The sequence below is a fragment of the Lissotriton vulgaris genome, chromosome 2_2 (genome assembly GCF_964263255.1).
Source record: "Lissotriton vulgaris chromosome 2_2, aLisVul1.2, whole genome shotgun sequence".
Lineage (NCBI taxonomy): Eukaryota > Metazoa > Chordata > Amphibia > Caudata > Salamandridae > Lissotriton > Lissotriton vulgaris.
In genome coordinates, this window is record NC_141688.1 from 73,928,373 (window position 1) to 73,950,388 (window position 22,016).

The 22,016-nt window shown below is 43.1% G+C and overlaps 1 protein-coding gene across 1 annotated transcript in view; it reads left to right on the forward strand.

Annotated features, from left to right (window-relative positions):
- Positions 1-22,016, forward strand: part of PTPN9 (protein tyrosine phosphatase non-receptor type 9) — a 354,751-nt gene that overhangs the window by 151,134 nt on the left and 181,601 nt on the right. The window lies entirely within an intron of this gene.

Below are 22,016 nucleotides of genomic sequence, written 5' to 3' on the forward strand. Positions count from 1 at the left end.
TTCACATTTGAGAAATGCACATACTATATGAAGACAGCTTGATAGACAGCCCTATTTCTATACCTAACCTAGTGATGGAAAAAGGAGTCTGAAAGAGCACGCATTGGATATACTTAAACAATTGCCATGTATTTTAAAGGGACTTAAATGTGGGTATGATTAAACAAAATATCCAGGATTGTAAATTGTTTTGTAGCCCTTTTTATGGCTGCAAATCACATTTATATTTATTTAGGGCCTGAAATTACATCAGCTCTCTGCTCTAGTCCTAACTAACCCGCAATCCTGCCTCAGCCTACACATTGGTGTCCCACAAATCAAATGAAACCACTTGTTGCACAGCACCCAGACCAATTGGGGCTCTCAAGAGAGGGGCCAAAATACACAGGCACTCAGCTCTGCCCAAGTTCCGGCATGTAAGAATTCACCACTGCTTTGTTTTACTCCCAAAGATTTCTAATAGAAAAGACAACACTATATATGAAAACCCGCGTATCCATACGCTCCAAAAAAGGCACAGAGACACAGCCACCTAGATTAAATCTCTGCAGAGCCCTACAGTTGAATGCCTGCTCGGAAAGACTCTTAAGAGTCTGAATCCCCAGCTGCATGGAACAGTTGGAGCGAAAACAGTGTATTTCCAACAGGCCCATCTACTTAATGTATGACCCACCACCTAAAATCCCATTTCTCCCCTGGTTAATAGTGGTCTAAAGCTGTTTTTTGGGCACCTCTAGTGCTATACAAAAATTCGACATGCACTAATAATTAGATCTGTAGAGCGGTCCTGCTGTGAGAGTCATGAATGGAAAACCTTGAGACGCCCCTATCTCTCAACTGATGGCTTGTTGTTAACGTTGCTTCTGGTCACGGGGAGAGTCTCCCTCTGAGATGGGCTCATGCAACAGTCACCCCACAACATTATGCAAGGCCAGTAACAGAGCACAAGGTGATAACAACCAGGAAGGGACTAGATGTAGAGATAAACTAGATGTCAGTGTACCAGGCCACACGTCTTCCATTTCCTGCATGCAAACTGAGATAGAGAATTTAGTTTGCAGTGCACACTGTGCAAGAAGCTTCAGTTGGTCACTGGTATCTCTTATTTTTTGGTCCTTCTGCTGAACACTGCTTGCTTTCATCCTTGAGTTGCCTTTCTGTTGCCGGCTTGTATATCTCCACAGCTAGCACATTCCGTAGTGGCTTTTTAGGTGTTTCGGTACGTGTTACTGCCCAGAATAGCACAGTCACCCACATATAATCTGTAGCAGGACTAGTCTTCGCCACTACAGCCTTGTCCATTGTCAAACTTAGACCTGTAGATCAAAACACAGTCTCATTTCAACAGACCCAGTTCTGCTTAAGGAACATATGTGTTAATCAAACTAGAGATTCTGACAAGTGAAGAGCAAAGTACTGCCCTCTTTTCTCTCCACGCAAGCGTTTTGGCTGTGATGGCCTGATCTCGCACATTCTTGCACTAAAGCACTATTTACTAGGTTGCCCTACATGTAATAGGACACTCAAACTAAAGGATCACTGCAACATGTTACTTTTTGGTTTTAGCTCTATAACCGGTACCCATCTCCTAATTGGGGCGAAGTAAAAAAACAACCAGTGGAGGTCTCTACCGAGGAGGGAAGCCAAACAGTGGGCAGACCGTGTGCATTTCAGGGCTCTTTGCGGTTCTGTTTTATTCCTTTCATGAAGTCAGTGCGTTCCGTTGGTTGAAGTAACAAACTGTAGAGAAGTACGTTGCAGTGCATGGTTTTGATTTTGGTTATGGACAGAGAAAGGTTTTAGGGAGTATATATAATACAAGGGCCAGATATATAAAGAGTTGGTCGCACAAAAAACTGGTCGCAGTTTGTGACTACTATTTTGAGACCAGTAAAGAATTATGAGTCGACCTATGTACGGTCATGTTAGTAGTACATCAAATTCAGATTCAGTGTGAGTTGCAATCCGACCTTCATCATGAATAAATAATCGGGAAGACCGCAAATTATGACTTACTCTGCTTGATTGCTCTTACAGGTATGGTGGCGTGCTGAGGTCAGCAGACCAACATTTCTGTGATCTTCTTTAATAGAGTAAACCTTTTGGTTGTTTGCAGCCTGTTTTTTTTTCTTCAAGGAAACATTGCTGTGTTTAAATCTTATATAAAAATGTTTGAGAGTTCGCAGAGGAAACGTATTTGCAGAATAACCAAATATTAATAACAACATCCCCATACATGTCTTGAGTGCCTTAATAAATAAATCACCTCGCATCACCATAACAGTGTATTCTGATATCGATTTATATGATTTGTTTTGAGAAATCACCAATATGCTGCCTGATGGAACTTGAATAATATTTTTTTCTACAATAATGGTTTGCTTTTGTATGTAATGTTAATTGTAGATGCTCAACTTTAAAGTGCGTGAATCCAAAGTATGAAAATGACATTGCAGTGAAATAAAAGAATATGAAAAGAATGGTATGTAGAAAAAAATATATTTTAGGTGAAATCCTAAAACAACCTTTGAACTAGTAAGAGGTGCAACCTGTGACCTGGTTATAGACATTACCTCCTTGTGTTTCTTCCTTCTCCCAGCTCTTTCATCGTAACGTTTGTCTCTTGCCATAGGCATCATTTACGTGTCTTAGCCCTAAAATACTTAACAACAACAAAGGAGCGTCAAATCAAAAGGATTGACTACAGGTTGAAGCAACAAAAATTATATTAACTCTATAATAGATTTATATGAAGGCCCTCACTCACCGACCTGGTCGGTGACCTGCTTCATCACTGGGCACCACCAGGAGTGGCCGAATACCACCCGGTGTGCTTCAATGCCAGGTTACTGCGGAGCTGGTATTGTGATTGTGAGGTGATAGATAAAATGGCCAATTGAGTCGAAAAAAATAATTTTATTGGTTTCGCCAAATGGTCAGGTTAAAAAATTGGTTTCGCCAAATGGTCAGGTTAAAAAATATGTGAAGGATAACGGACACAAAATAAAGGTCCACTGTTATTCTAGTGAAAAAAAGACGGTCAACATGTTTCTGCCTATGTGACAAGCTCTATCAGGCATTCATCAGGACCACCAGTGTGTGCAAGTATTTACATTGGTGTGTGTAGCGGCCTTGGTGGTATCGGCACGCTAAGGCCCACCCTACTAGAGGACAGTTATGTTAAGAATTGAAAATTATTTACATCAGATTCCCTTGGGAGTAGAACCGAGTTTATTCTGTATGGGACAGAGACATTTAACATAACAAAAAACAAACCGGAAGAGAAGGATGACCTAGTTTAAACAGCATCCAAACACGTACAATGCTTGATAGCTTTGTTTAAAGTGCTTCTAAGGTGAATAATAGTAGCCAGACCAATGCACGAGTGACAATTGTGAAATACTCGTGCTCATAGCAGATTTAGCTATTACCAAGTGGAGGCCTCAAGAGTGGGTCTCTGTGTGTGAATACATCAATCTGGGCGACAACGAAGTGACGGATCAATGTCGATGTAAACAATCAATTACAGGGGCTCAAGATACTCGAACAAAATATTGCCAAACATACTTAGACTAAATGGTAGTTACAGGGCTAATTTATATACCCCACTCTCAGGTAGCTCAAAGGGCAAATATAAAAATCCTTATAAGAGTGCTTAGTTACAGCACATCATGGGTCTCGGGAGGGGGGTGATAGCTAATCGGCACACCCTATTTGGAGAAAAAAGAAAAAAGAGAGGGGGAGGCTCAGTATGGACTGCAATCTTAGCCTCGAGGGAGGGAAAAGTACTTATCTTGATCGCGGCACGCTGTACTCACGCCCTGGAAGCTAGGCACCCTCTTGGTACCTAGAGATGCCCTCGTCAACCGGACCCCGAGGATCAGGGACTCCTGGGACACTGGGGTAGACATATGCTGAATGAGGAAGAGCCCGCCATTCGGATAGAGGCGTTGGCCTGCCGGGCTCCTGGGGGAGGGGACGCGTGATTGGCTAGAGTCGCGCTCACGTGGTAGTGGCTCATGCAAGCACTGCTGTTAAAGGAAAAGGCCTATTGGAATGCTCCTTACCATGCATTCCCAGAAGACCACTTATCATGTTCCACAGAACTATGAAGGCTAAAATAAACACACAAATACTTACACCAGTCTATAATTTAGGCTCGACCCCCCTCCCAGGGAGTTATAAAAGGGAACTTGACCTTCTGTTACCATGTTTCTGTCTCACATCTCTGAATGCCTGATTTCCCTTTCAGGAAGAGGCTGTTTTTCTTTTTATTCTCTCACTTTTTACATTCCTTGTACCAGTGACAATGGGTCCTGATTCAACTAAGGTCCCATGTTCTCTGGTTTGGTAGTGACATGCAGCTATAATTAGGGTGCAATTGGTCTCTTATACCAGTGGGTTCTGATGATACTACACCTGCTGCACTGTTTATATCTACTACCAGGCCTTGTAATGCCCCTGTGGCTGCTCCCTGCCAGAGCATGGGGGTTCTGATCTGAACTGATGTGGGTTTTATTAGTTGAAGAGGTAATTATTTAAGTGAGAACGATTCACCTTGCCAATTCTCGCTACTAATGGATTTAGTACTGTGAATAACATGTGCTAGTTAGCCACTCTGTCGGGCATCTGGGCGGTACTGACTGCCATCAGGGGTCAGAGATTCTGAATGTTTGGCGAGCCAGCTTTCAGCAAGTCTGCAGAAGAGACATGTGGTGGGAAGTGGCATGGGAAACATCTGCACTAAGATAGTGTCAGACTGCCATGTGCAAAGAGCCGCATGAGCCCAGTATACGTGCTGGGGAGAGCCCAACGTGAAGACATGCTGGTGGTGAAAGATCTAAAGGGCAATAGGGGATGACTATGACACAGATTGAACAAGGGCTTCACAGAAATGAGAGAAGGGGGCAACAGACCTTACAGGAATCTCTCAGAAATATCTATACAATTTGGAATGGAGATTAAATTGAAGTTGGCACCATCAAAGAAGATCTAAAGTCTTGCCTTTATAAACTCTGTAAGCATGTCAGTTATAGTTATGCTTCCACCTAGCGCTCCATATCCTAGGGTGCCTAGGGTGGGTGAATCTGCCTGAACCCCTAGGGTACTATAACTCCCCAGTTACCTGTGGGTATGTGTCATCTGGGAGTCCGTCTTGGTGTACAGCTGGACACCATCCTTCTCAGGAGGTGAACAAGATTCAGCTGGGCTGGAATTCCGGCATGGGGTGGCCTCGACAGTGTCTGCAAAATGCTCTTTTGTCTCAACAAAGGAGTGATGTCGTTAATATAATAAACTTCACCCATGTTACCATGCCGAAACCAGTGTCAAGCTGCCATTATTGATATTATCTTTATAGGGCTGTCGCCAAGTGGACAATAACAAACAACAACATTTTGCGCATTTATCTAAGCCCTGGAACAGAATGATCAAGGCTCTGATAATATCCCTACGAAGAAATGTAAATGTAAGCAAAGTTATTGCAGAGAATATTGTCCCATACAGGCAGGTAAGCCAATGTGTGTTAAGTGTCAACATTCAAGAAAATATGTCACTTTTAAACGTTAGAATGTAAAATGATGGTGTTCTTACCTGGGCCTAATGTGACCACATAACAGCTGGAACTATGGCAGATCTGGAACTTCAACTTGGACTTGGAAGCTAAACACAAATGATCCTTATCAAAGAAAACTTGGAGAAAGGTGTTTGCCATAGGTCCCAGTCTGAGCTTTCAACTTACACAACACAGAATTGGTGGTGGCCCCTCTATTAGGGCAGAGGAGCATCACCCCCCTGCTGCCAGCTCCACAAAAGGTAAAAAATAAAATGTTAATAAAACAAATTTTATTTATTTTTCCCTTCCCCCAGCCCAAGCTGTGTTTAGGGGCGGGTCCACTGCTGACTGGCATCAGGGGAGTAGAACTTACTCCACCAGTTTAAACTGCACAAGTCACTTTGGCTGGCGGTCTTACGATGGCCAGCCTGACATGTACAGTGTAAACCATTACACCTGCCTCTCTAAGACAGTCGGGTGGAGAATAAGCAGAGGCCCCCAGTGCCTCAGTGAACGTGGAGCCAGTCCACTTCAGCCAATCCTGGTGCTTCTGTCATGCTGCCTGTGCAGCGTGAAAGAAGCCCCTTGATTCGACTAGGGGAGTTAGATCCACTGACAAAAAGATGGAGGAGCTGCGAGCATCGAGGGCCGAGGTAAGTGAATCTTTTATTTATTTTAAGCTAGCCTCATATGTTTGCCGCACCAGTTTAATTTATCAGCAGCCGCCACTGCATAGAATTTAATTCTGTAAGGACTAAACAGCAATTCTATTCAGCAAGGTACATAATTGGCTAACTATTTGCTTCCCAGGTGAAGATCACACATCATGCAGACAGGGTAAGAGCAGTTAAAAACAACATGGAGAAGTAGAGGTGGATGTCATGTCAATAGTGATAGATTTTTACCAGGACATATGAGGCATCGCGGGCTTCTGCCGACAACATGGAGAACTCTTTAAAGGCCCACATGAGCCGTGGGATAACAGCTATCCAGGCAGAGTCATTAAATGTCATAGTCTCTCAAGAAGAGGTTTTAAGTGCCATCGCTAAACTTGATGTGGGGAAGGCCCCAGGACCATACAGCTAACCTGCCATTTTGTTTTCAAAATTTAATTGCAGGAAGTTGCCCAGTAATTTTTGAGACTAAACAGTAATTCTGTTCAGCAGGGTACATGGTTGGCTAACAATTTGCTTCCCAGGTGAAGGTCACACACACCATGCAGACAGGGTACAGGCAGTTAAAAACAATATGGGGAAGTAGTTGTGGATGTCCTAGCAATAGTGAGATTTTTACCAGGACACATATAAGGCATCATGGCCTTTTGCCCACAACATGGAGAACTGTTTGTGAGGAACATAGAAACCTTCTCAGGGGTCCCACTGATACTTGGTCCTTTTAAACCAACAAAGAAGAAATTGGCACAGAAGCTAAAATATAAAAGTAACCTCCTTATTAACCTCAAGTGAGGGAGACTACGTCACACAGAAGCCTTAGCAAATGAATGAGGCAGTCTGAGGAGTACAGAAAACAGAGGCCTTATATATGCTTAGGGTTACATAGTCCGCATAAGACCAAGGAGCAGTCCTTGCTCATGTAAGCATGCAAAATGACTAATATGGGCATGCAAGATCTGCTTGCTCAACTAAGTGGGAGGAGAGTTACTTCTCCATACAGCAGCAAAAATAGCCTGACAGTTCCACAAGAAGAGCAGGTGCATTCTGTCCGGCCCAGCTTCGCAGGATTCAAATGCAGCAGAATAATGGTCCACCTCCTGACATTACCAAGTCCCCTGATATGGGGTTACCCCCCAAGGTCTTCGAATAATCAGGTGAGGGAAAAATGGATGGGAAGGGCTCAGCAAAGAAAAAAAAGGCTCTAAAACAACATAAGCACAAAGGTTAAAGACAGTCGAGTAATTTACTCTCATGAATTCTCACTAAAAGACTAATTGGATGTACCTGTTTTGCCACTGCATAGCACCATGTACATGGGATCACATCATACGTTAATCAGATAGCCTGAAATGAAAGCATTCAACATCATGAGCACCTCTCCCTCTAATTCAATGTATAACTAATCAATAAAGGTGTGTTCCCCATCCCTGTTCTCTATTCACGCTGCCAAGAGTTATCATTCAGTAAACATCAGTTCTTGTTAATTGTTCAAAAGCATAATTCAAGGTTACTTCACCGTGAGTCTGCTAGCAGGTTCTTTATGTCCCTTATCCTGTCTAGCTAAACGTATCCCATTATCCTTCCCAACCTGGAATAGTAAAGCAAGGCAAATAATATCAATGATAACGGTAATATGCTGTTCGGACCGCCGCTGTATTCCGCTACTGTTTAGAACACGAAAAGTACATAGAATAATCCGAGTTATATAGTAATAAGGCGATGCGACCACCACAACATTCTATAACATCACTCTTTTCCCAACACACGGTATTATGCGGTTGCGAACACCGCTATAACCCGCTGACATCAGAAAACCACTATACGATATGAATGAATGAATTAAATGAATGGATGAATGAATGAAAATGAATTTATTGAGCGCAACTAAACCCAAAGGCATCAAGGCGCCAAAGATGGTAAAACTGATCAGAAGGAGTGGGAGCAGGTTATTGGTAAGCTTCCTGAAAGAGCCAGGTCTTAAGTGCTTTGCGAAAAAGGGCATGGGAAGTAAGCTTCTTGAGGCCATCAGGTAGAGTGTTCCAGAGTCTGGGGCGAGAGCTCGAAAGGCCCTTCCGGCAGATCTGGCCTTAGATACTCGAGGCACAACAAGCAGATTTTTATTGGAGGAGCAAAGTGCCCTGCCCGGGACATAAGGGTGCACAAGTGACCGATTTCCTTCGGGCCCAGTGCCATTCAAGGCGCAGAACGTAAGGGAAAGGGCTTTAAAGTGTATCCTAGCCTGCATGGGAAGCCAATGCAGGTTCTTCCTAATGGCCGAACCCGAAGAGTGTTTCGGGGCATCCTTGACAAACCGGGCCGCTGCGTTTTGCACAATCTGAAGGCGCTGGACCAAGCCGATGTTAATCCCTAGATAAAGTGCATTGCAGTAGTTCAGCCTGGAGGCTATAAGAGCCGCTGCGACCTGTTTGCGGGCTTCCAGGGAAAGGTAGTGGGTGATTTTTTTCTTAAAATCCTCAGGGCACCACAGCAGGTGGAGATTGTCCTGCTGACCTGTTTCTCAAGGGAAAGAGTGGTGTCCAGGATAACACCCAAATTACGGGCGGAGGAAAAGGGCGTGGGGCAGGTGCCAATGGCAGAGGGACACCAGTCCGTTGACCAGATCTCATGTTTGGTTCCAAAGATGAGGACCTCGTTTTTTCCCCCATTTAATTTGAGGAAGTTCTTGACCATCCAGTCAGAGACCGCCTCCATACACTTTTTGAAGTTAAGAGCCGTAATTTCCACAGATTGTGTAATGGAGACCATGATATGCGTGTCGTCGGCATAGAAAAGAACTTGTAGGCCAAAGGACCTCACAAGCCTGGCGAGTGGGGCCACATAAATGTTAAAAAGCGTAGGGCTCAAAGAAGAGCCCTGGGGGACCCCACACTTCACAGGCTTGATGGGAGAGATGAAGTCACCAAGTTTTACCCTTTGCTGCCGTTGGTCAAGGAAGGATGTGAGGAGGCTGCGAGAGGGGCCATCTACACCCATGCTGCTAAGACGACTAGCAAGGATAGATGGGGAAAGGGTGTCAAAAGCCGCCGTTAAGTCAAGCAGCACCAGTAAAGTCGTTTTGCCACTATCAACCTTGGCCCGAATGCTGACGACGACAACAACAGTGAGTGCCGACTCAGTGCTGTGTGCCTTTCGGAAGCCATGCTGAGAGGGGTCCAGAGAGCTGAAACTGTCGAGGAAGGCACTCAAGTGGTGGTTAAGGTGTGCCTCCAGGAGTTTAGCGGGGGCAGGGAGAAGGGAGATGGGACGGACGTTTTTTAAAATCCCCGGGTCTAGTGTGGTCTTTTTCAGAAGGGGTTTGACAATGGCCGTTTTCCACGTCGAGGGATAAACCCCTTCAGAAATGGCTAGATTCATTACCTCGGCAAGGGGGCATAAGTACCTGTCTGCATTCTTTCAAGATTTTCACAGGACAGGGGTCAAGTTGGGATCCAGACTTAAGCCTGTCCAGGAGCGCACTAAGGTGGTCGAGGGTAAGGGGGGGGGGAAATGGGTGAGCCGAGTGGAGAGCTCAGTATCTTGATTTTCCAAAGTTGCGGGAGGTGAGGGGGGGATCACAGGGTGGAGATTGAGGTTAAGGGTTTCCAAATCGGTGTAAATATCCAAGATTTTTGTGTGGAAATAAGTGGAAATCCGACCACAAAGATATTGGGAGGCTGTTATAGTGTCGGGAGCCTGAAGAAGAGAGAGAGTATTGACTATATTGAACAGGTCTCTGGGGGAAGTAAGTGAGCCAGTAAGGTTGGTAAAGTGCGCCTTCTTTTCAGCCAACACTGCCGCTTTATAGCCCTTAAGGAGAGTTTTATGTTTGTCCTTCTCTATGGGTTCCAGATGTGATATCCATAGTCTTTCTTGCCTCCTACAACCCTGTCTAAGGGTCCTGAGGGAGCTTGAGAACCCGGGGGCTGAAGGACGCTTCCTGGCCGAGTAGTGTTGGCGAACAGGGGCAAGAGATTCGACGGCCTCTACTAATATGTTAGAGAGCTCGAGAGCTGCAGTTCCGGCATCCTTTGTAGGCAGGATCGTATGTTTGGATAGGAAGGGAGTAAGAGTCTCATTTCTTATCTTCCTAAAATTCCTCCTCAGAACCCACTTGTTGCGGTCTGGCTGGGGTCCAGAGGAAAGGTGAGAAGCAAATTCAAGGGGGATGGTCAGATGGTCAGACCAGGATAGGGGGAGGGGGGATCCAATCTGAAGCCGGGTGTCGTTAGTAAATACCCCGTCCAGGGTATGCCCAGCTAAGTGGGTCGGGCTGCTCACTAGCTGCCGCAGACAGCAGGAGGCTAAGGAATCCAACAGATGGATGGTGTCAGGGGAGTTGTGGTTTTCTAAATGGAAATTAAAATCCTCGAGGATGGTAAGATTGGGGATATCAATATAGGGTTCCAGAATGTTTAAAAGTTCGAGGCAGAAGGCGGACCTGGGACCAGGGGGTCTATAGATCAGGATCCCTGAAATGGAGACCGTAGAGGAAGGATTTAGAATAAAATGCATAGCTTGAAAGGGGTCGTGCGGGGAGGAAAGGTAAGAGGTTCGGCATTTTATCGAACTATGATAAAGTATCCCGAGGCCCCCTACCACGCGCCCTATTCTATCCATTCTGGCCAATGCATAGCCTTCAGGGATGGCATTTATTAGGTCCGGCTCGGAAGAGTCCGTGGCCCAGGTTTCGGTAATAGAGACCCACAGGGGTTGTTTCTCTGAGGCGAATTCATTGAAAGTGATGTTATTTTTGACAAGCCAGCGGGTATTGATGAGGAAGCCAGTGCGGGTAGACATAAGAGGAGGACCTGACCTTGGGGGGAGGGCAGATATTTACCGGCATCCGGAGCCTGCTGGTGGTTAGCTGTCTTAGTCCAGCAGCCCTCAGGGGTCGTTATGAATGTTTCCAGAGTGATGGTATGATGATAGGGTAGGCGAGGTGGTTTGAGGGCACGTAGGGCACTAAAGGTATAAAGAGGTTCCACTTTGGTGGGAAGAGGGGAAGGGGGGCAGCGATCCTGGCCCCTGGCGCCTCCATGTCGTTGACGGGCGCAGACGGGCTGCACTCTGGCGTGACTCCGGCGCTGATACGGCACGTCCGCTGGTCGCGTCCGCTGCGCGGAGGCATCATTATAACCTTAAGTACTGTCCCTCTAGTGGAGAGAAGAAAGTCTCCCAAGCCAAGATGGCCGCTGCAGAAAGTCCGAGACCGAGGGGGTCAGCACCTAACTCGGCTGCGAACTCCTAGAAGGGAGAGCGAGGGAATAAGTAAGTGAATAAACAGAGTGCAGGGGAGGGTTTAAAGTGATTTAAAAACGAGGGGGAATCGCCGCGATAAAATCCGCGATTATGCCCAGTGATAGCTCAATTAATCTGGCTACACACAGTTAAAATAACAACAACCTCCCGGCTTCCGCCTCAGGAGAAATGCGAACAAACAGCGTACGATAAACAAATGAAACCACTCCTGTTGGCTCGGCATAAACGGTCCCGTCACCGAGTTCAAGCCGATAGCCGCTTGACAAAGCTCAAATGAACACGGCAATACGCGGTGAACTCCTACCGCCAAAATTCAGCTTCATAGACAAAACCGGTTTCCGTACTCAAGGCGCAGACTCTAATCTCTCGAAATGAAGGATCCCCGAATCCTCGAGTTCCTCTGGTACGTCTGACACTCTCTCAGCCGAGAGAGTGACCAATTCAAACGACAGATTACGCACGTCTTCCCGCGCGATCTTGGAGCTTATATCACTTTATTCTACCGGGCATTCTGGGTAACTTACTTCTTCCTTAATTTCATCTTGCTAGAACCTGACACATTCTACTAGCTAGGATCTTCTGAGCATGTGCGAAGGTGGAAGATGCTAAATATAGTTCGTTTCTAGGCAGATTACAAGACCAGTCAACAGTGAGGGAGGACAGAGCACATGGCGAGCAGGTGGCAGCACATGGCAAACAAAATGGCTGCCAGAAATACAAAATGGCTTTCAGCTCATGCTAACAAATTCCTGCAATATTTAACAGATGGTCCTTTTAGCATGAGCTAAAGACATTCCTATGATCCAGTAGGAACATAGAAAATATTTGCACATTAATTTTCATAAATTTATCAATTTCATAATTCATTGCTAGGTGGGCATTTTCCATTCTAAACATTTAATTAAGCGGGTATATATAAGACATAAGCAGGAATGCAAAGAGAATGGAGCATTGGGTCATAATTAATATACAGATAGCAGGAGAGAGTAATGACCACTATTACAAATAGAATTATAATTTTTTTACAACCCTAAGCAAAAGCAAATCCTAAAACCGTCTAGTAAAAACATTTTCAGGGCTCATATGCATTTCAGTGACTATTCATTTCAGTTTCAGAATAGCTAACAGGACATCTCTAATAAAAACATTTTCAAATTGACTTTTACATTTTCCTTTCATGAGGGCTAGAACATCAATCATATCTGGGACCCGGAGGACGACACAGTACCATAGGAATCAGGACGAAGAGCGGCAAAGGGCTGCTCCTCCTTAAAAACGGGACATCCAAAGGGGTACATTATTGACAAGAAAAAGAAGTCGTCCTTGGGGAAATTGAAGCTGCTGTACAACCAACCAGGGGGGAGTCTTCTCCCTGTGTCTGTTTGAGCCTCACAGGCAGGCTCTTGTTATTTCCACGGTGGAGCTGCACAACTCTCAACTCAAGAATCATAGGCCAGTTATAAGGAAAAAGTCTCTTCTTTCAGGATAGGGCAGTCACCCACCAGAGCAAATGCTCTTAGCGATCCTGTCCAGTGTCTCAGGTAGTTTACCAGTTTTCTTCCCTTCAATCTAACAGGCACCAGAGACACAGCACCTGTACCCTAAACTCAAGTCCTTCCCTAACTCCTGTATTGCTCTGCTGCCGCACTGCTCATTTGTTGGGGCCAGACATTGCATCCAGTTTACCCAGGTATCTCTTGACCAACAAACAAAGGAACAAACTTGCATTCACTTTGGGACCAGGATTCAGAGGCCTGATGCTAGAATCTCTGAAGCAACCCTTGTTTCAAAAGGGGTCACCTCAAGCAAAGCTTCCTCGCTATTCTTGTCGGTCTGTGACTCTCAGCTGGGCATTAAATACTTGATCCATAATTTCTCCTTTCTGATTTGAGACCCTGTCTTTCGCCCAAGACAGTGGCAGGGGTACACATTACATCTTAGGGCTTCCGCCTTCACTGAGGTCCTAGTTGCCAGAAATGCCTGTGCTGGTTACCTTCACTTTGGCTTCAAGCTGGACTGGTACTGACGCGGACTCCCCAGGCTGAATTTGATGTCCCGGCCCCTCTGGCAATGGTTGTAAGGCAGCAAAGATCTATTGGTGGGCAGAACAAAAGGTCTTTAGACAAGGCACAGAAACAGTCTATCAACAGAGAGGATAGTGTCAGAATATTTCCTAGTCCTGGGACGCCCCATATATTAGCAAGGCACCCAAGAACCACTTTCATCTATCTATAAGAGAGTAAAAAAAACATCCTGGACCTATTGGCAAGTATAAAAGGAACTCTTTGGTGAACTGACAAGAGTAGTACATCACCCAATCCCAAGCAGCCAAGTAAGTCTGTATTCATTTTCTAAATTGTGAGCAAAAGAGAAAAACAACACAGACATACCCTCAATCCTTACATTGGTGTATTCCTGTGTACTAATCTGAAAACCCTCAAAAAAGGAAATGTTCTACACTTTTGCTCATAAACTTTACATTACTTGTACAGGACTGCAGACACTTCTAAAATGAATCTTCTTAATAAAAGCACCTACATTGTACACTTAGGACCATGCTTTCATGTTATAGGAGGAACAGGAAAATCTAAAACTGCTAATTTAACAGGGTTTCTTATCTATAAAACAAGATTTCCTTCAAAAATGTCTGCTAAGGATTACATGGGCATCTTTCCTGTGTTCTCCTTTCATGATCCAAACTATGCAACATCAGCTCCTATAAGGACTGTCAGTGTATTTCCACAGACTAGCTAATAAAAAAACTAGCAATGCCCTTGCAAAACTATGTAGCATGGAATAACATACAATAATGGTGTTATCACCTTAAGACTTGTAGAACAAAAACTACCCACATCTAGTTCCCCATAAAGATCAAAATAAGGGAACAACAATCTAGACTACTGATCCTGTCATAATTTAATCAAACAGAATGGGCAGTAACATAACATATATACTTATTCATTTTATTAATGCTAATAATGTTTAAAACAGTATTACTGAATAGCCAATTAAATGTCTCATTGCTATTTCACAGACCGCTTAGACAGGCGAAAAAAAATGAGAAAAAGAGAGAGTAACTTACATATTACCTAGCCTTAATTTGTAGAGGAGCTAGCCTCCTTCCCCCATTTTGACAGTAGGAAATATTCCTACTGTTTGTCAGTTCCCTGTTCCCCTGTTTGTCAGTTTAGAGTTAAGAAAATATCTTCTTCTCATTTTTATACATATTTTAAATTATAAGCAGTGTGCAGAATACTTGTCTAACAATATAGAAGTCAGCTGTTTGTATTATACCTAAATGTATGTATTTTCTGAGGCCTAAGGCAAGTTAAAAGCTGCTCTGAATGCAGAATTTCTTTTTAAATTAGTGAATTTTGCCCAATTTCGACTTTGATATTTGGGGCACTTAAAAATGAATATCCTATAATTATTTTGATGTCACAGTATGAGTAGTAAGCTTTATAAATGCTAAAAAAACAATATTTAAAAACACGTATTTTTTTAAATAATTTTTTTCATAATTATTTTTTATAAAACCAATCATTTTGATGATTCCACATAGGAAAAGCAAGCTTCATTCATTGCCTATCGTATTTAGACGCATTCATTCATAAGCCTAAGCACAGAAGCCTAACTTGAAACATGAAAAGTTTTGCACCACTTTTTAAAAGGACAATTATTTAACATCAGAACCACAAATATGCTTATAAAAACAGGCTTTAAGAAAGGAAATCCTTCCTTTAAATGTTTTCCTGTTATCTGAAATGCAGGATTTTAACCCGTGTTTAACTGACAAAATCCTGGCCGAGTCAACATTCCTGTCTCTCCGTGGCCTACAATCAAAATAACAGCCGTTCCTCAGGGGCAGTTAAAACACAGCTGTTGTAAAGCTTTTTTCAGTGTTGAAATGGAAGCACGGTGACTGTCTCTTTCAAACTAAGGCATTTCAATACATGTTCTATAATGTATGTTTTAGTTCAGCAACATCCAATGAACTCAGATGATGTGTGTTGCCTGTTTATGTCTAACACAATGTATCTAAGGAAAATGTAACGTTTTATAATTGTTTATTTATTGAAAAAGCACAATATTTCAGGTTTTTTTTGGGCCTATTTTATTCCTATTCAATGTGAATTCTAATTTTATATTTTAAGCATTGGCAGTTTGTACATGTGCATAGTTGATTACTCTTATCAATCTAATGGTAACATGTAGTTATTTAGCATATTTAGCATATCATAAGGTTCATTTCTGGATTTTTATTTAATTTATATTTGATATTAATTAAATGACATTTTGCATAACAGACTGATGACAGCAAGAAAACACAAACACATTGAGCTCATTCCAGACATATACAGAAGGGGTCATACACTGAGGACACATAATACAGCGCGCTTAAGAGCCATTATTTCACAAATAGCGCAATCGCAATTTACTTACAGAAGTACAACTAATGTGAAACCACGAACCACGTAGACATTTAAACACATGACTAACCCACAGATCAACACTTAGAACAGAAACAAAGGACAGCCCACAGACTGTACTTAACACCTTGGCTTCTGATGGAATTCCCCTCCTGTGCTGAACTTTATGAATTCCCATTGTTTCATGACGAGCTCAGCTCGTCATCAGCACAGCTCAACTGTGCCTCATGACGAGCTGAGCTCGTCATGAGCATGGAAGGGGTTAAACCAAACCATTTGTAAATACTTGTGGTAAGTCATATTTACAAGAAGAGCTTCTCAATAGTATTCCAAAAGACTGCAAAAAAAAACCGCCCAACAAACTGTTTTATTTCCAAGAAGCCAAAATACACTCCATTCACTAGCTTTGTCTGGCAGAACACCAAAAAATCGCTCTGCATTTCTCCATTTATAAAAGTGCTCAGAAATGAATCCTTGTTTGTATTATTGTTATATTTTATTCCATGGTGATACAGAATCACCAATGAAGAAATGTTTTTATACGTAAACCTATTTAGGTATTCCCTCAGGGGAGCCGGCTAATTCACTTCACATCTCACTATGGTACCTCCAAAAAGCAACACATTCTCCGATGTGTGCTTGAAACAGGCATGCCAAAAATAGTGCAAAATATGCAGCATTATAATCAAAGTAGCACTTAAGGTACTCTTATACTGTGTGCCGTTCAAATCCATTCAAAACAGAGAAAAATCTTCTCATTACCTGCCTATATAAATTGCAATTTACATATTACATACATACAAATACTGGCCATTCATACTAATCCAAAGCCACAGTAAGCGTTACTAAACTACCTTACCAATCCAAGGCATCAAAAACCAACAGCAAGCGCCGCAGAACGACTCTTACCAAACAAATGGTTGTGCAAATTCTAACTGCCAAGTTTTGAATGAGCTAACGGTCTTTTTTAGAATACTCACGTCAAAAAGGTTCTCAGTCAGGAGTGACATGAAATGAAATGAAATGAAATGAAATGAAATGAAATGAAATGAATGAGACTTATATAGCGCACGACTTACCCTGGGGCATCTCAGCGCTTGCTTAGGGAACCCGTCCTGGTATTCCCCTGTGAGATACCCTGGCAGGGTATCCACAAGGTGAAAGCCAGGCATCCCACCGCGAGGGGCCGTTGTGGAGATTAAGCAAGCTATTGCCCAGAGTCGCAGAGTGTGAACACGTGAGTCGAGAAGGCACCGGAGCGAGAATTAACGAGTCCGTGGAATTTTTGAGCCCAAGAGGCCGAGGCGAGGAATTGAACCCTGGTACCGGGCCGAACTCAAGCTCCAGGTCTGCCGCCTCTAACCCCTGAGCCACACTTCTCCACATCATGTGGAGGATCAAAATCAGGAAGATTAGAAATATACTGGGCTGCAGAGACAAATAGTTTGAAGGCCCACACGAGCTGTGGGATAACCGATATCCAGCGGGAGTCATTAAATGCCATTGTCTCTTAAGAGGAGGTGAGAAGTGCCGTCGCTAAACTTGAGGTGGGCAAGGTCCCAGGACCGTATAGCTAAATTGCCATTTTGTTTTCAAAATTTAATTGCAGGAAGTTGCCCAGTAACTTTTGAGACTTGGGCACATCAGTACTACGAAAAACCCTGCGATATTGGTGAGCCCAAGAGCAGGGAAGGATCCAACCATGTGCACCTTCGATTTTGCCTGTTTCCCTCCTCAATATAGATATTAAGATTTTAAAAAGTATTTGGGCAATGCCTTGGGACCTCTGCCACACCAATCACGGTTTATTGTGTGGTCCAGTGCGATGATAATTCCAAGAAAATCGTCCATATCTTAGAACACGCCCAAAGGATGTATAATAATGCCATGCTGCTATCCTTGCATGCTGGGTAGTTGATTGACCGTGTTGGCTGGCCATTCATGGTTAGGGCAGTGCAGTGCCTTGGGTTTTACTGATGTCTTATTGGTTGTGTCCTGGACAGCCACCGGTTACTGAGAGCACACTTGTGGGTCATCGGCAGAAAATCTCCAACCATCTGCATTCAATGCAACACTAGGCCTTATCTCACTCCTCTTTTTTGCACTCACGTTGGAGCCAACAGCGGTCAGCCAAGATATCAGATAAATACATGGAGTGTGAGATGTCTCAAGGCTAACCATATTTGCTGATGACATCATGCTGTAGCGATCAGAATCTTTGGGGTCAATGCCTCCCCTGTAGGAAGAATGTGAGTCATATTTTGCTGTGGCCATGTTTTAAATAAACCCAAATAAATTGGTCTGCTTCTGAATCCAGCCCCAGATCAACCCGCAGCCCTGAAGAAATGAATCCCCATTCATTAGAACTCTAGGCAAGTGCCGTTTAGGGATTTGGCTGGGACCTTTCATGCCTCAAATCATTTTCCTAAAATGATTCTCTCGCCTGATTTTGAGACAGTCAGACCGTAGGTATGTCGGTGACGAAGACTGTTCCATCTCTGTTGCTGACATACTCCTTCGACAGCCCGATAGAGTAAAGGCCATCTGAATTTTGGCCATTTGACTGTTAATCCAATTTAGAGTGAGCAGTCGACTGGCCAGTTTTCACTGTGCATCACTTTGGGGTAAAACCTGCTGGTAAGCGGCAATGAACACTGCAGAATGAACGCCACACAATGGGAGACAACTCCCATGGTCTGGGTGTCATTAGCTTTGTGTTTTCAAAAACAAAATTCCACTTTGAGAATTTGATTTGTAAAATACAAAAATATGCTAAAGATTTGATGGACGGTACCATCAGGGTGACAGATCCGCCCGTCAAGCTTTTAATACTTTGATAGGAACCGCCCCATCAGCAGTTCCTACTAATGTTAAGAAATGTTTGCTGGGCTGGTGGACATCTCTCAATTTGGCAGTAGGAGGTACCTCTTTGGGGCTGGAGTAAAGTACTCTGCAATACAGACTGTTTAACTCTAAATCAGGCCCTATGTATTCGGTACTAGACCAGGTTGCTTTACAGATTCAGGTGAAATGTGCGTGTAAAGTGACACGTAATATAGCATACAAAGTAAACTGGTTGCAAAGCTTAGTGCATATGTAGATAGCATTAGTGTGCGGCCACATTTCCCACCAGTTGGATAGCTCAGTGGGCTTCGACTTTCACCTTGTAAAGCCTTTACAATCAGTACCGCTTAGATGGTGAATAATAAAACCTGTATGTATATATATTTCTATAGCGTCGAACCTAGTACAAACACAAGTATAAAGTCAATGAGTAATTGGAGATGTAGCTGGTTGGTGGACTGTTAATGTATTGTGATGTAGTGTTCTTTAAAAAGTGAGTATTTAACTCTTTCCTACATCTGAGCAGCATTGGGATGGTCCTGATGGATACGGAGATGTCCGTCCAGATCTTGAATGCAAAGATGGAAAAGGCCTTCTGCCTTGTTTTTTTCTTTTTGCGCTTCTTAGTCTTCAGTCTGATGTTCATCTTATGACTTCAGATGCTTCAAAGCACAGTGAAGAGCAGAAGGGGCACAGGGCTCAATCATATCAAAAGTGTGCTAAATCAGGATTTAGTTTCACATTCTGTATCCGATATGAAGGAGGGGATCAATCTCGAATGGTAACTGCCTACCAGTTAGAGGCACCTCAAACATATACAAACAGAAAAGCTCCACGATATGCCACTGATTGCCAAAATTATTTGAAAAAAATCGTCCTCACATGGACATACTTGTTGTGTGAGATGCATTTATAATTTGGATTATTTATAGATTCTGAGTAAATCTTTATACCTTCACTGTAGGAACACACTGCTACTGGACAAGCCTCCTTATTCAATAAATTACAGATTTGGTAGCCATGACCCAAGTGCCACCTATGGGGACCTTTTCCTTTTGAACACAGTTGTTCAATGTTCTCCATCCTCAACGTTATTAAACGGACCGTTCCCTTACTTGTATGTCTAGGCACCTCAGGCGTGACATAGGACACTGGTGAAGTGCCGGTGACCATTCATAATTATTATATGTTCAAATGTAGAGAGTTAAATATGCTATTTGCTACCATTTTTGATCGGAGTCCATGACTCATGAAAGTCGCGGTTTCTGTTGATCACTTATGCTCCTCACCTGTCACAACAAGAACAGTTTATAGTATGCTAGCCTCAGTGATTAGCGCTGTTTTTCATTTGTACAAGTTAAGGTAAAATTGAATGTGTTGAGTGGGAGTAGTTTTGGGTAGGTAGCTGCCAAGAGTACAGGTCGGTTGGTAGCACACAGATGAGTGAATCATGTTGTGGTCCCTGCAATATTTGGATAGAATAGCGGCCTTTCCTTAATATTTTGGGGGCATTTTACTAATGTAGTGACCATCCCGACATATTGGGACACATACTTGACGCATTAGGGGCCTTCTCAGCAACATTTAGGCTTTTCCTAGTGTAATAGTGCCCCATCCTGGTTTTATAGTCGCCATTCATTATGGTTTTGACACGTGTAATGGGACCTAATCCTTCGATAATGGACGTTCTTGGTGACATTAATGCTGTTCATGGCATCATAGTGGCCTTACTTGACATTTGTAGACATTGATGTCAACATTTTAGCTATTGGAACAATTAATGTTGGCCCCTCCTTGACATTTAGTGGGTTTTCTGTCAACATTCTGACTATTCCTGGCATACTAGTGGCCTATTCTTGGCATTCTTCACAACTTCTTGGCTAGATTTAGCACAATAGTGACCTTTCCTTGATATATCCGTGGCATTTTTGGCAACATTTTGGCAATTCTCCGCTAAATAGTGGAAACATTGTGGCTATGCCTAGCATAATACTGGCCTTTATGAATATTCGTAGTGGCTGATCCTTAACGAACAAGTGGTGCTAAAGGCGACTTTTCCAGCTGTTCCTGGCATATTGGTGTTTACTACTTGACATTTCGTGGCATTTTAGTGACATTCTGGCTATGCTTGTCAAACTAGTGGCTTAAAGAGTACATAATTGAGGTTACCCATTTACTAATAATGACATTCACGTAATGGTACTTATCCTTTACTTTGTGGCCATTCCTTATGTAATCCTGGCCATCCCATGCATAATGGTGATGATGCCGATTCCTGCCATATGATGTGCGGAAAATGGATATAAAAGGCTTATTCTGGCAGTGTGGAACACTAGTACGTGTGAGTGCTTGAAAGTGTTATGCTCTCGTGTCTGTTAAAAATGAATGTCTGATGTATTGAGACCAAAATACCGTTATCATTTTAAAAGTGCACGCTTCTGTTTGGTAAAGTAGATTTTGTTATCCAAAATTCAACCTTTCAATTTCATAGTGAAATATTTGTATTTGCAAAACAGCCAAGCTGATGTTTCAAAAGGGAATTTGAAGTGAATATTTCATTGAGGAAGCGTGATTCCATGGCACTATACCGCGCTTACTGCTATGTCTGCTGCTCCCGGACTTGTGAGAAGGATTTCATCATCTGTCTTGATAAAGCTTTCCATGATATCGCTTCTACTGTCGGAGGACAGAGCTTATGTGATTGGTGTATGCTGGTCAGCTGCTTGATTCTGTTACCGCAATGCGATTGGATTGAACGAAAGCTCTGGTGTCCACAGCTTGCAAGTGTGAGATTTGTATAACATCATTTACATTTTCCACACTGACCATTCCAAGTAGATTCACAGTAAAGCTACTTGGAAGGGGCAGGATTGAAAGACGAAATAGAGAAAGATACTATACACGTTGTAAAAAAATCTAGGTAATTGAAACCACATAATAAGATTTTTTTTATTGTAAATGTATAGTCCTTTAGACAATTTCAAGATACTTTGGGATTGGCGAGTCCCGCCACCCCTTGGCAGGTTAAAACTTTCTTGCCGAATTTAAAATGATTGCAGTATTTTATTAATGCTCCTCCAGAAAACTAGATTTTTGCTAGTTTATGTGATAGTTAATTTGGAAAATACCCCATTCGTCCTGTTTCCCCCCCAGCATTTTCTTAAAGAACAACCCAAGATATTCCTTAAGTAAGTTGGGCTTAAGTTCATTGGGTCCTTTTCAATACAAGTGCTTACACCTCCTTACCTTTAAAGT